At 41.0% G+C, this 15,159-nt stretch overlaps 1 protein-coding gene across 1 annotated transcript in view; it reads right to left on the minus strand.

Moving 5' to 3' along the window:
* SLC9A9 (solute carrier family 9 member A9) overlaps nucleotides 1–15,159 on the minus strand; it is a gene marked incomplete at its 3' end in the record, with an annotated part of 980,651 nt that overhangs the window by 959,583 nt on the left and 5,909 nt on the right.

Here is a 15,159-nt window from a genome sequence, read left to right on the forward strand (position 1 = left end):
TGAAGAGAGAAGCAGGGTCTGATCCGTAGCTTGTGTGGCAGCTGTTGAACAGCACTTGCCTCTCTCTTTCTCTCTGGGCCGGGCCAGCAGCCATGCCTCCATTTCTCTCCAGGCCTCCACCGGGGATGCTGATCAGCCCCAACTTTCTGATCAGGCCCCATTGATAGGCCCAGAGATGTTGACTGGCATAGAAACTGACCAATCAGAACCAAACCTGGGTGAAGTGTGAGCAGCCAATGGCTGCCTAGGAGGCAGAGATTTAGACACTGACTGGCATAGAAACTACAATCAGAACCAAATCTGGGTGAACTGTGGGTAGCCAATGGCTGCTTAGAAGGCAGAGCTTTTGATGCTGACTGGCATAGAAACCGACCAATCAGAACCAAATATGGGTGAACTGTGAGGAGCCAATGACTGCCTAGGAGATGGGGCTTTTGACGCTGACATAGAAACCGACCAATCAGAACCAAATTGGCCAGCAGAAGAGGGCAGTTGGGGGTGAGATCAGGCCTGCAGGGGAGGGCAGTTGGGGGCGAGATCAGGCCAGCAGGGTAGGGCAGCTAGGGGTGATCAGGCAGGAAGAGGCAGTTAGGGGCGATCAGGCTGGCAGGGAATGGACATTGGAGATGAGATCAGGTTGGCAGGGGAGGGCAGTTGCGGGTGATCAGGCCGGCAGGGGAGGTCGTTGGGTGTGAGATCAGGCCAACAGGGGAGAGCAGTTGGAGGCGAGATCAGACTGGCAAGGGAGGGCAGTTTGGGGCAATCAGGCCAGCAGGCAGAGGTAGTTAGGGGAAATCAGGCAGGCAGGCAGAGAGGATAGGGGCGATCAGGCAGGCAGAGGCAGTTAGGGGTGATCAGGCAGGCAGGCAGGTGAGCAGTTAGGAACCATCGGTCCCAAATTGCGAGATTGGGCCTAAACCGGCAGTCTGACATCCCCCAAGGGGTCCCCGATTGGAGAGGGTGCAGGCTGGGCTGAGGAAACCCCCCTCTGTGCACAAATTTCATGCACCAGGCCACTAGTTTATAATAAGAAAACTTGGTCTTCATCCAAAGGTTCCTGGCTCTCAGCTCCCAGAACCTTTTCAATTTTATGACCAATAAAAGCAATGGGAGCATCTTTTGCTATAATATTTTGGTCTCTTGCTCTCAGTTCCTGAAATGGCTTCAGGGCCATAAAGATGAAGTGGGTGTCCAGTCATATAACATGGCCCTTTCACCACAACTGGGTTTATGTTAACAAGGAGACTTTGGAAAGCACTTAAGGATGGGGGCTTGTTGCCAGGGAAACCAAACTTGAATCAAGGGTCTAAACTTTCAGTCCTACTCCTTGATGAAGGGAGAGCAAGGAGAATGGAGATGGGATGGAGGTGGAATCAATCACCAATGCCCAATAATTTAATAGATCATGCCTATGTAATGAAGCCTTCATAAAAACCCAAATAGATGGGGGTCAGAGGCTTCTGGGTTGTTGGAGTGTTGGGGAGAGCAGCATGCTCAGGGGCAGCAGGAAAGCTCTAAGCCCTTTTCTCATACCTTGCCTTAAGCATCTCTTCTATCTGCCTGATCCTGAGTCATATCCTTTACAATTAGTGATCAAAGTAATCTAGTAAGTAAAATGTTTCTCTGAGATCTGTGAGCTGCTCTAGCAAATTAACCAAACCCAAGGAGGGTTCTGTGAGACAAAAAAAGATGATAATCTGGGATTTTGATTGGCTTCTGAAGGTGGTGGGGGTGCAGTCTTATAGGGCCCACCCCTTAGCCTACTTGAGGAGGGGGTCATGGGAACCTGATATATAGTTGGACAGAAGTACAGGACCCAGGGCTTGTGATTGGCCTCTGAAATGAAAGGCTTTGTTGTGGGACTGAGCCCTTAACATGTGCAATCTCATGCTATCTTTGGGTAGTGTCAGAATTGGGTTAAATTATAGAATACACAGCTGGTGTCAGAGAATTCCTTGTGGGTGTAGGGAACCCTCTCCTGCACATGCACACCCCCCACATGTTGGAATCTTTAGTTTCCCCAAATGGTAATTATTGCTTATTTACCTACAGGGTTTATGAGCCCCTTTTTAAAGAAAAAAACAAATCAATATAGCTCAACCATACAACTGTATACACTAAATATATATAATTATGTATTGTAGTATATATTTTATATGTTATACACACATATTATATACTAAGTACAAAACATGATGACCTTCCTCAGTTGTGGCTAATCTTTATAACTGGCACAGCCATTAGGCTGAAGAAAATGGCCACTCTTCCTATATAATAAAGAGATAATATGCAAATTGACCATCACTCCCAACACACAAGATGGCCACCCCCATGTGGTCAAAGATGGCTGCCCCCATGTGGACACAAGATGGCCACCACAAGATGGCCGGCAGGGGAGGGCAGTTATGGGTGACCAGGCCTGCAGGGGAGGGCAGTTGGGGTCAACCAAGCCTGCAGGGGAGGACAGTTAGGGGCAACCAGGCTGGCAGGGGACGGCAGTTAGGGGTGACCAGGCCAGCAGTGGAGGACAGTTAGGTGCAACAAGGCCAGCAGGGAAGGGCAGTTAGGGGCAACCAGGCTGGCAAGGAAGGGAAGTTAGGGGTGACCGGGCCAGGAGGGGAGGGCATTTGGGGTGACCAGGCCTGCAGGGGAGGGCAGTTTGGGGTGACCAGGGCTGCATGGGAGGGCATTTGGGGTGACCAGGCCAGCAGGGGAGGGCAGTTAGGGTGACCAGGCTGGCAGGGGAGGGCAGGTAGGGGCAATTGGGCCCACAGGGGAGCAGTTAGGCATCAATCAGGCTGGCAGTGGAGTGGTCAGGGAATGATGAGGCTGGCAGGCAGAAGCAGTTAGGGGCAATCAGGCAGGCAAGCAGTTGGGAGCCAGCAGTCCTGGACTGTGAGAGGGATCCCAGATTGGAGAGGGTGCAGGATGGGCTGAGGGACACACACACCCCCATTCACGAATTTCATGCTCCAGGCCTCTAATTTATATGTGTGGTGTCTATGAAAGGATCCTGGTAAAAATACCTTACTGATAAAGAAGTCTAAGCTTTAATTACCCAGAATGCTTTTTTCCCAAAAGTGGCAGCTGCAGTTCTCTGAGAACAGAGTAGCAGTGTGCTGCAGCTGCCATTACCCAGCAAAGGTGGCAGGAACATCATGTGCACAAAACAGATTTGTAGAGGTAGGAGACATAGGGATGTGAAACTTAAGAAGAATATAGGCTGTCAAAGGAGAAAGAAACAAAATTTGTCCTAGTGCACACAATTTATTCTCCTGAGAGAAGTGCTTTCAATGCAAAGATAATGTTGGAAGCAATAGGAATTTCTTTCTTGTTTAATTTCCTTTAATATTTGCTTATATCTCAATATTTATCACAAACATATAATAAAGTTGATATGTACATATCTGTTTCTGCCACTGGACTCTGAACCCACACGCTCAAAATTTTATACTTGGGTAGAACTGAATAAGAGGCACTATCAGTATGCATGCCAACCCATAAAGTAGCTAATAATGTTAATATACATGTTGGAGAGTAGGAATTTTTGCCCATTCCAGAGAGAACGTGGACTATGCCCCACATAGAGTTGTCAGTGCTGACACCAGGTCAGGCCTTGAGATACGGTCTCATGGCCCCTTCCCAGCACGTAGGCCTTCTTTCATAGATCAATCAGCTTTCTGAACAGGATGACCCTATAAATAACATGGTCGTCAATGGCATGATCCTGACATTGCTTAGGAAAAACTGTTTTGTCTTGGGTTACTTGTTCTGCAAAAACAGGATGTGGTTAATGTGCTTAAAAGTGGTCCCACACAAAGGGTCGGGGCTGCTCTCTGGACTCCCTGCGTGGAGAGAGAGCAGTCGCCGACCAGCTATTAAAAGCTCCCTAAATTTTAATTTGGTCTGGACTCCCGTGGTTGTACACTCGCATTCGCTCCACAACAATACACAGGTGTACAGATTTTGAGTAACTTTTCATATTCTCTCATTGAAATGGGTGTTAATTTTTTGTCTTGGTGTATATTATTTTGTCTGTTGAAACAAACTGGAAAAAAAACCAAAAGTTTTAAAAATTTACTAAGAGAAAAATGTGCCTCCTTGGATTAACATAGCCAAGGTGAAAAACTCTATGTAACATTGCAATGTTAACCTGAATTAATATAAATCATGGATTATAACAATGTAGTTACATTTAATTTGCATTAATCTGATCCCCATCTCAGTAAACAGTATTTCTTCAAGTAGTTTAGGACAAAAACCATGCTGTGACAGATGATGCTTCCATTTCTTTACATCCGAAATTTGAGTAAATTCAGTTAGGTATGTCTTCAGAATATAGCCAGAATGCACCATTTCTCACCAGCTTCCCTGCTATCACCTGTCATTTCTAGCTTGATTATTATAGTAATACTAGAGGCCTGTTGCATGATATTTGTGCAAGAATAGGCCTTCCTTGCCCTGGCTTCGCTCCTGGCTGCCCGGGAGCCGCCAAGTTCCCGCTCCAAGTCCCCATTCCCAGGCTGATGGGGAGCTGCCAAGTCCTGTAGCTCCCTCTGCCCCCCATCCCCCTCATAGCAGGCATCCTGCCTCACCTGGCTGCTCCATGCCTGCATATGCAAATTAACCCGCCATCTTTGTAGGGTTAATTTTCATACTCACTCCTGATGGGCTGTGGGTTTAGCAGAGGTACGGTCAATTTACATGTTTGTCTATTATTAGGTAAGACTAGAGACCCGGTGCATTAAATTTGTGCACTAAAGGGGGGGTGGTCTTTCATCCCATCCTGCGCTCTCTCGAAGTCTGGGAGCCCTAGGGGGATGTTGGGCCTAAGACAGCAGTCAGACATCCTTAGTGCTGCTGCGGAGGCAGGAAAAGCTCCCGCCAACACCGCTGTACACACCAGCCCTGAGCCCGGGCTTTTGGCTGAGCAGCGTTCCCCCCTGTGGGAGCGCACTGACCACCGGGGGCAGCTCCTGCGTTGAGCGTCTGTCCCCTGGTGGTCAGTGCGCATCATAGTGACTGGAAGTTCTGCTGTTTGGTCGATTTTCATATTAGCCTTTTATTATATAGGATTTAATTCTAAAGTGTCCATTCTTTTAACTGTTCATCCATTCACCCATCCAACAAGTACTAATAAACAACCACTGTCTTAAATCAAACACTGTTTTGAGTACTTACAAATACTGAGATTTGCCCTTCTGGCATTTAGTAAAAGACTACCTCTTACCTATCCTGAATATTAATATGGTGCATTATTCTAGAACATAACTGCAAATGTACTAAACAGTCTATACTGAGAAAATTAATGGCTAGGTAAGAAAATATTTTTCAAGTTGGGATTTTAATGCTGTGCCTCCAAACTAAACTGGAGAACTTAATATCATTAGGAATATTCTGATAGATCACTGTCAGTAAATGTTTTATAGCATATAACTCAGAAGGAATAAAAATAAATGAACCATATTGCTATATTAACATTCTTATTATTTCCAAATTAAGTGAACAAAATATTTTGCCCTTTACATTGCCTGGGTTCTTGTCCCAGCATTACAAAGGGTTCAGCAATCTGGAGAAAGGAGCTGCACGTAGATTCAATAAGGAGTCCAAAGACGAAAGATAGTTTTGAAAGGCATTGGGAGTCAGAGGAGCTTCAGCTAAAGGAGCTAAAGACTACCCCTTGACTCAGAACCCAGTGCTCTTTATTAACACAATTTGTCCTAAGGCAAGGTGGAGATAATATACTTCAAAGGGTTGGGTTTCAAAGGGTAGGGTACAGAAGCATTGTCAGATTGGGGAATAACCTACAGCTGTCAGGTGTTTGGCCAACAGGAGGCAATAACATGTAGACTGAGATGCCCTGAGCTGTCTGGCAGTTAACAATTCTATTCAGGTTTGGAGGAAGTGCCTTTCCAGCCATCCCAACAGGTAAACTACATATGTGACTCAGCCCTTGTTGAGGCCCCCAACCTTCACCAACCTTTTGATGAAACTCTTGCAATTATGACATACTGAAACTGGCTTCCGGCATCTCGCCCTTTTTGATTTTTTGAATTAAACAAGAATGTATGTTTTAAAATTTTTAAATTCAATGGAAAGGACAGAATTCTATCAAGTCCCTTTAAATTGCTGTCAGGCATTAAAGGAATTAGCCTGTAGTCAGTTTCTTTCTGGGCCAACAGTTCTTTGAGTCCCAATTTCAATGTCCAACAGTTCCTCATGTGTACATGTAAGCAATATTTCAGTTCTGGATGGTAGACAAACTGTGGCAATGCAGGTCTGACACTCTCTGGTTTGGTCCTGGGCAACCTGCAGCAATGCACAGCTGCTGACTGCTAGCACGGCAAGGCGTCTTCATTATTTTAATTTCTGGACTGTTTCTCCTTTGTTCTTGGGGCCACTGCTATTTCTGTGGCTGCAGCAGTCCTGTCAGTTCCTCTCTGGTATTTGTTGTTGCAGGAATGCACGGGGGCTTCGAGTTTTCTGGAAATATACAAAATATTCTTGACCAAAGGTTCATAAAGGAATCTTTTCTATAAATTAGACTTGGGATCCTTTTTCATTTTTGCCCAAACAATTTTCCTTTGGCTTATTTTGACACCAAGTGATTTTTCATGGGTGTCTTGTTGTTAGCATTACAAATGAAATTTAATTTTCAAAGTAAAAAATTTCTTGATGTAATTTACTTACAGGATATTATTACTTACAGAATATTATTCTGCTATCTCCCTTTTTTGGATTTAAATATTAGAAGGCTTTTGGGAATTTTATAATGGAGTCTTAATAACTTTTAATTTTAATTTTTTGCATAGAAATATGACTGCTTTGGATTCATTGAATGTTAAGCAATTTTACTATGAGATGAACCATCAATAAAAATTTTAGTTAATACTTCAAGAACAGTGTTTTGTCCAGTACAATTAAGTTTTCTTGAATATTCACTTATTTCAATTAGCCAATTTAAATAAAAAAGAAATAAGGTTTATTTTTTTAACTTCACTTGTCCTAGGTTATGGACAGTAAATGACATTAATTAAATTTCTGCAATTAGTCTTTGAGTAACTTTACATAAACTTTGTCAGAGAGGCAAAAACACAAATTACTTTAGTTTATGAGACCAAACATTGATTGACTTTTTTTTTTTAAAATATATTTTATTGATTTTTTACAGAGAGGAAAGGAGAGGGATAGAGAGTTAGAAACATTGATGAGAGAGAAACATCGATCAGCTGCTTCCTGCACACCTCCTACTGGGGTTGTGCTCGCAACCAAGGTACATGCCCTTGACCGGAATCGAACCCGGGACCTTTCAGTCCGCAGGCTGATGCTCTATCCACTGAGCCAAACCGGTTTCGGCTGATTGACTTTTAATTAGAGTTCTTAAGATGTTTGAAGGAAACCTTTCTTTATTTCCTTCCAAAATAATTTTCAGGTTACAGAGAGTTTCATCCAAAAATCTTTGTCTTTCTTTTTTTTTTACAACAAGCAACCTATAGGGCTGCTGTTTGATGCTTGAGTGATGTGTCCGATTAGCTATATTGCAAGCACTCTCGTTACAATAAAGTTGACTACTATTTTACTGTCAGATTTAATACTTTAACAATCCTTAAATTGCACTGTAAATATTAGTGGAAGAGATTTCAAAATTTTAAATTTCTCCTTTTTATTTAATTTAGAATTTTATTTTTAAAGAGTATCCCCTTTGGCTTATTTGCATATACAGAGGGATCATGGGAGGTCTCAGTAACTTTCTTAGATTTTATTTGGATTCAATTACTTATAAAAACATTGGCTTCTCATACAACTTAATTTATATGAGACCTTGATTATATTTTACAAACCTAATTTATTTAAGTAGTTTAAGTAGGTATCTTTATTAAAAAAGCGAAGTTAGTAAATTTAATAAACTTTACATATGATTCACAAGGCACAAACGTTGCCTCACCTCTAGCCTATTTAATAATGCAGGTGGCTAGAGGCTTTTTGTCATTTTAAATTTCCTCTGTTGGATTTAAAGAAATATTTAGTTACTCCTTAGGGGCCAAAACCTTCATTCATAATGAAAGGTAAAGAATTTTGTTTACTTTATCTTATCTGGGCAAATCCTGAACTTCTTAACTCCAGAGATTAAAAAGCAACAATGGAAAATGGAGCTTCAGGAAAAAAAAAAAAGCAAACCCTAACTGAAAGAGTAAAGTTTTTTTTCAGCTGTCCGTTTTATCTTAAATCTCCAAGGTCTTCCCCCTTCGCCAGTGATGGGAACAAGACCCTTAAACCTCTCCCAGGAAACAGCACCGAGCTAAGAGCAGACAGAGCAAATAGTGCTCTGACAGATAAGAAAAGCAGGACATGAGATTACCGGATGGGACTGTTGACTGAAAACTTAGGCCCTGTCATTAAACATGTTATTAACGAGCCCTGTTGGAATTTCCTGGCGACTTTGTCCTCTCTTCCCCCTTCACATGTGTAACCCCCCGATGTATGGTTTTTGCCTATATATACTTGTAAGACTTTCTGCTCAGGGTTCGACTCCTCTGCTCCTGTGTGAGTTACGAGTTGAGCCCCAGCGCGCTGGAATAAAGCCTCTTGCTGTTTGCATCAAGTGACGCCTCCTGCGGATGATTGGGGTTGCCGTCGATCTGTGGGATAGAGTAAGGGTCTCCCTCTGGGGGTCTTACAATAACATTTATAAGTAAAATATATTTATTAATTTTTATTTGATACAGTTTTCCATGTGATTTCAAGTATATTAGATTGGTTTAATTTCAAAATATTTCCTTTAAGAAGAGAGAATAACTTTTTGAAAACATTTCAGGGCCTGTGAAATGCTTTAAAGTCATCCCTCAATTATAGCCTTGAAATTTTAACTTGGAAAAAACCATCATATATATATATATATATATATATATATATACACACACACATATATATATATATAATTTAAAGATTATAATACTTTTTATAATTATCTTAAGATATCAATTAAATTTACATTGGTTATTGCATTAAAAATTTCTGTTGGGAATCACAGAATTAACACTCTTTATTTAATTTGACCAATGTTGAAATTTTACCTACATGGACCATAATATATTTTGAATTCTTAATTATTTCAGAAAAAAGTACAAAACTCATTTTTTCAAAAATAAATTTCTATACTTTAGGCATTTAATTACCACAAGTATATAATTTCTCCCAATTTAATTTGAATCTTGAACTTTTAGAGCTGGCAAGTCAAATATTTAGCAGTTCTTTGATTAATAACATTTTATATTTTTAAGAATAAATTTCAAAGATACAAGACATAATCAATTAATAGATTCAATTCTGTCCTCTAGATTTTTCATGAGGCAAATTTAGATTAATATTTTAGCATTTTTTCATTTCAAAATACCTAGATATTTATAAAATTTTATTGTTTAAGCAAACTTCCAAAATTTTAAGCTGCCAAACCTATGTTTCTGGATGGCAAAACAGGTTTGGTCTATTCAAATGTAAATTACCACATTCCTCCTTAAAGATGACTGCTAGCTGGGAAACCTGGCCTACCTGTTTGTTCTGCTGGGGAAAGGGCAACTCACCTTCTTTATTAACAAAGCCGGTAGCCAGCATTCCTGGTTTATTTAGATCTTTATAAATAATAAATTATTTACCTACATTTCAACACTTTCTTTGAGATTCTAGAGTCAATTATAATTATTTTAAAGCATTTTCTTTGGCAAATTTTGTAACAATTTACTGATTTTCTTGAAGGCCTTAAAGTTAACTTTTTAACATGGTTCATTAGCATTTTAAAAACTACTCTTTATTAAGGAAATACCAATCTTGTTACAGCTTGAATTTAGCCTGTGTCTTTTCCTGGGTCAAATCTGCCATCTTTCTGAGGAAAAAAACCAGTCCTGAGGTTTTTTTGTACCATCACAAAGAGAGAGAGATTTAAGCTTAGACCTATCTAAATGTCCAAAAATCAGACAGTTGCGTGCATTTGTTTTAAGCTAGCTTCTCTCTTTATGAGCATGGAAATCCCAGACTCATTTCTAAATTTTTCATGGTGAGAAGGAGACTTTAAATTAGCATACTGGGATAGTGGGCATTCATATTGCAGAATTGCCACTTGTCTCCCTTCCCCCACATCCTGCTAGCTTTGGGGGAAGCATCAGTAACAGATCTGGCCACTTATCTTTTCATGCATAATAAAGACAGATTTTAAATTTTTTCCTATTTCACTTTCTAAAGTAATTACTAGCACCTAAGGTAACATTAGCCAAATTTTGCATTTCCCTGTGAGTTCTTCTATAATTTTTAAATAAAACTTTAAGTAGTCTTGTTTTGGGAAAGCTGAAAACTCTGCCCTCTCCAGCCACCTTTGAATCTCTCCGCACCAGAGGCAGTTTTGGCAGCGGGATTTCATTTCTTATTACAGATTTTAGATTGTCAAAACAAATTAGGATTTTAATTTGAACAAGAAACCACATTAAAGATGACCACGACACTCTTTTTTCAGCCTGATTTTAAAAAGTACCTTTTGATATTCCAATTTCTTTATAATTTTGCGTATTGACCAAATTTTTCCCCATAATAATCTGACTTAAACACAAAATATAACTCATGCACTTGTGGATCCGCGGGGTTCTGAAGCTGACATGGGCTCTATGCATAGTTAATCTTAACCACCATCACTGGTGTTGTTTCCGCTCAGGCAAATCCTTCTTTCTCCAGAAGCACGCCATTAATATTGGTGTTTCCAGGGTTCAAGCCCCAGTTTGGGCGGCCATTAATGTTGGTGTTCTTGTCCCAGCATTACAAAGGGTTCAGCAATCTGGAGAAAGGCTGATGCACAGATTCAATAAGGAGTCCAAAGACAAAAGATAGTTTTGAAAGGCATTGGGAGTCAGAGGAGCTTCAACTAAAGGAGCTAAAGACTACCCCTTGACTCAGAACCCAGTGCTCTTTATTAACACAATTTGTCCTAAGGCAAGGTGGAGATAATACACTTCAAAGGGTAGGGTTTCAAAGGGTAGGGTATAGAAGCATTGTCAGATTGGGGAATAACCTACAGCTGTCAGGTGTTTGGCCAACAGGAGGCAATAACATGTTGACTGAGATGCCCTGAGCTGTCTGGCAGTTAACAATCCTATTCAGGTTTGGAGGAAGTGCCTTTCCAGCCGTCCCAACAGGTAAACTACATATGTGGCTCAGCCCTTGTTGAGCCCCCCAACCTTCACCAACCTTTTGATGAAACTCTTGCAATTATGACATGCTGAAACTGGCTTCCAGCATTACATGTCTAAAAAAAAAAAGAGAAAAAGAATTGACCTTTGCCTCAACTGTTTGCAGTGAGGATTCAGGATCTGGAGCAGGGGCCACACACAAATGGATCTATTAGACAAGAAATATAAATTTAGAAGGCATGGGAGAAGCAGGCGGATATCTACTCTCTAGTGGAGTGGCTCCCTGAATGTCCGGACCTATAGCATTTTATTTACTAGAATATACATTTGGCCTTTAGCAAAGCAAAGAGACATCAATGGTAAGGTTTGGTAAACAATAAAGGATTATCAGATTAGGGGATTGCCTTCAGCCATTCAGATAGCAGCAGGGTAATACAATGCTGATTCTCAGCCCTTGCTGAATATCAAAGTACATCAGCCTTCTGATGGACTTCTCGCATTTATATGTTAACTACTTGTTGGTCTTTGCTTCCATCAAAGTTAAATTCTGTCAAATTCTAGCAATAAAAATATCCATCCATGCCAATTAAAGAAAAGTGATGAAAAGCCCAATCTCATTAAGAAATACATTTCAATAAAATATTACTTTTCATAATAACTGAAAATTGTGATATTTATATTGTGATCTGCTGGATTGGCTTAACTTTTAGAATATTATGACCACAAGATATGCAATAAATTTAAATACACACACTGCTGTATGAAAGAATGATAATCAATAAGGCTTTCATGCCTAAAACCATCTATACTAATAATAGAGGAATATGTAAATTATCCAGGATGCTGTCACAGTAACAGTAATGACTGAACAGCAGGCTGCATGGATCAACAAGGCCAGCAGGGGGGTTAGTGAGGGATGACCAAACGAATGAACAGCAGGCTGCATGGGACAACAAGGCTGGCAGGGTGGTTAGTGAGAGACAACCAAACAACTGAAGAGCAGGCTGCGTAGGGTGACCAGGTTGGCAGGGGGGGCAGCTGGGGGTGACCAGGCCAGCAGGGGGTGCAGTAAGAGGTGACCAGGCCAGTGGGGGGGGCAGTGAGGGGCGATCAGGCCAGCAGGCAGAGGCAGTTACGGGTGATCAGGCTGAAGGGGGGCAGTTAGGGGCGATCAGGCAGGCAGGCAGGCAGGTGACCAGTTAGGAGCCAGCGGTCCCGGATTGTGAGAGGGATGTCCGACTGCCAGTTTAGACCCAATTCCCGGGATAGGTCCTAAACTGGCAGTCAGACATCCCCGAGGGGTCCCGGATTGGAGAGGGTGCAGGCTGGGCTGAGTTGACACCCCCCCATGAACAAATTTCATGCATCGGGCCTCTAGTACTACATAAGAGTAGACTTCTGTAGGTCAGGGTTTCTCAATAGTGTAGCAATGTTGACATTTTTGGCTGGTTAATTATTGTTGTTTTGCAATATCCCTGGACTCTTAACAATACATGCCAGTAGTCCCCACCCCACACCCTTGTTAAGACCAACATTACTCCAGATATTGCCAAATGTCAACCAGAGGCAACAGTCCCTAACTGGGAACCACTGCTACAGGGGATAGAATAGCAATACAATGTGAAACTTTGGCTATCAAAAAGCTAGTTCACTTTTTAAAAAATAGATGATGGGTATCAAAATACTATAATATTTAATTACATTCAACATTAAAGAGTGATATTGTAAAATGACATTTTACGATGCACTGGAAACTACATTATTTGCCTTTATTTAAACTTATTGGGAAATAAATTTGGATGTTAGCTTATAATCTACTAGCCAATAGCCAAAAGTATTCTGTAGTTTATAGGTTAGGTGGGTAATATATATTAACATTAACTTACTGACCTTTTTCAAAACCCTAATGAAGTACTTTAATCTTGCTGGAAGCTAAAACCAACAGTAATTAGCATATTATGCAAAGAGACCCATTGGAAGGCCAATGGACTTTGATATTCAGCAGCGCTGAAAATCAGCATGATATTGCCCTGCTGTGGGCTCAATGGCTGAAGGCAATTCCCTAACTTCATAATCCTTCTACCGTTTACCAAACTTTACCTTTCATATGCCTGTATGCATTCCTAAAGGGCAAATGTGTTTTCAAGTGAATAAAAGCTGATAGGTCCAGGGTTTCAGTGAGTTTCTCCACTAGAGAGAGGTTTCCGCCTGAACTCCCACGCCTTCTAAATTCATATTTCTTGTCTAGTGTTTTCATTTGTGCACGGCCCCTTCTTCAGATCCTGAAACCTAGTAGTAAATGAATGTAGCATCTGGCGCCTGAATAGGCATCTGGGGAAGAAGATTCGCCTGAGTGAAAAAAACAAAAAGTTATAGTGAGGAAGTTCACTGGAAAGGTGGGAATGTTCACCGGAAAGGTGGGGAAGTTCACTGCGCACAAAGCCCGTACCAGCTTTGGAGTCGTGAACCATAAGTGGACGACAAACATCTTTTATTTCAGCCAGGTTATAATAGGGAAGAATTCGAGTAAAAGGCAAAAACATCATTGTAAATTTTTAGCTTGTAAGCTCAAGGATAAAGGAGTTAAGGTGTCAAAATGTACTCTGTTAAATCAGGCTCAAGGAAAACGAGTGCCCTGGTCATCTTTAACTAGGCCCACCTTGTATTGAGGGTCAAAAGTCTGTAATACCTAAGGCCCAGGATCCGCCCCCTCTAGTGTGGAAAGGCTCAACAGCTAGAGAAAATGGGGCTAACAGTCCTTTTACAAAAGGACTCTTTAATGCTTTGTCTGAAAATTACCCTATTACGCCAGACAGGCAGATTTTAGCTAAAACAGCTATAGACGCCAGTCAATGCTATGAAGAACAGAATAGGATAAGATCTGTGAACAACAGGCTGAGATCTAGGCCACATTCTGGCTGTAAGTCCCAGGCAATGTAAAACAACTGAAAGATCCATGAAAAGAACTCTGATTTATTAAATCTTGTGTATGTGTTATGGGCGCTTGTCTGTTGATAGCTGTTTTATCTGTATTGTTTGGTTTAATTTGTTTATTGTTAGTCTATTAAGCATGCCTTTAATTTAATTTAATAGAAAAGAAACAGTAGATAGCCAGTTAATTCCCCAGAGCAAACAGAATGTGGGGATGGAGAGAAAGAATATAAATGATATACGTGGTCGATAACACAGGTTCTAGGAAAATTCCCTAGACAAAGGGAAGTAACTAAAAAAGGCCCAAGCCCAATAATTACTAGGTCTTTTGGTGATCCTGTAAAATGGATGCCGACTCTCTCGGGAATGTTATTAAAAGTCTCATTTTTGCCATGTCCAGTCATTTGAAAATTGAATAGATGAGACATTTCTCACAATTTAGGGATGCATCTGGGATTTCTATACCCATGAAGAGAAAAAGGCTAGCTTAAGAAAAGGCGCACCCCACCCAATTTTGGGTGGCCTCTTGGCCTAAGCCCCATCTCTTCACAGATGCTATAGAATAAAACCAAATGAAAGAGAATTACAGGCCAACATCCCTCATGAACACAGATGCCAAAATCCTCAACAAAATTATAGCAAATCGGGTTCCAGCAGTACATCAGAAAGATCATACACCATGACCAAGCAGGATTTATCCTAGGGATGCAAAGATGGTACAATATCTGCAAATCAATAAACGTGATACATCACATAAACAAATTGAGAGAGAAAAAATTACAGTCATATCAAGTGACACAGAAAAAGCATTAGACAAAATCCAACACCCCTTCTTGATAAAAACTCTCAGCAAGGTGGGAATAGAAGGATCATACCTCAACATCATAAAAGCCATATATGACAAACCCACAGCCAGCATCACACTCAATGTACAAAAACTAAACTCATTTCCCCTAAGAACAGGAACAAGACAGGGATGCCCTCTCTTACCACTCCTGTTCGACATAGTACTGTAAGTACTAGCCATTGCGATCAGACAAGAAGAAGAAATAAAAGG

This window comes from Plecotus auritus (genome assembly GCF_963455305.1).
Source record: "Plecotus auritus genome assembly, chromosome: 2".
NCBI lineage: Eukaryota > Metazoa > Chordata > Mammalia > Chiroptera > Vespertilionidae > Plecotus > Plecotus auritus.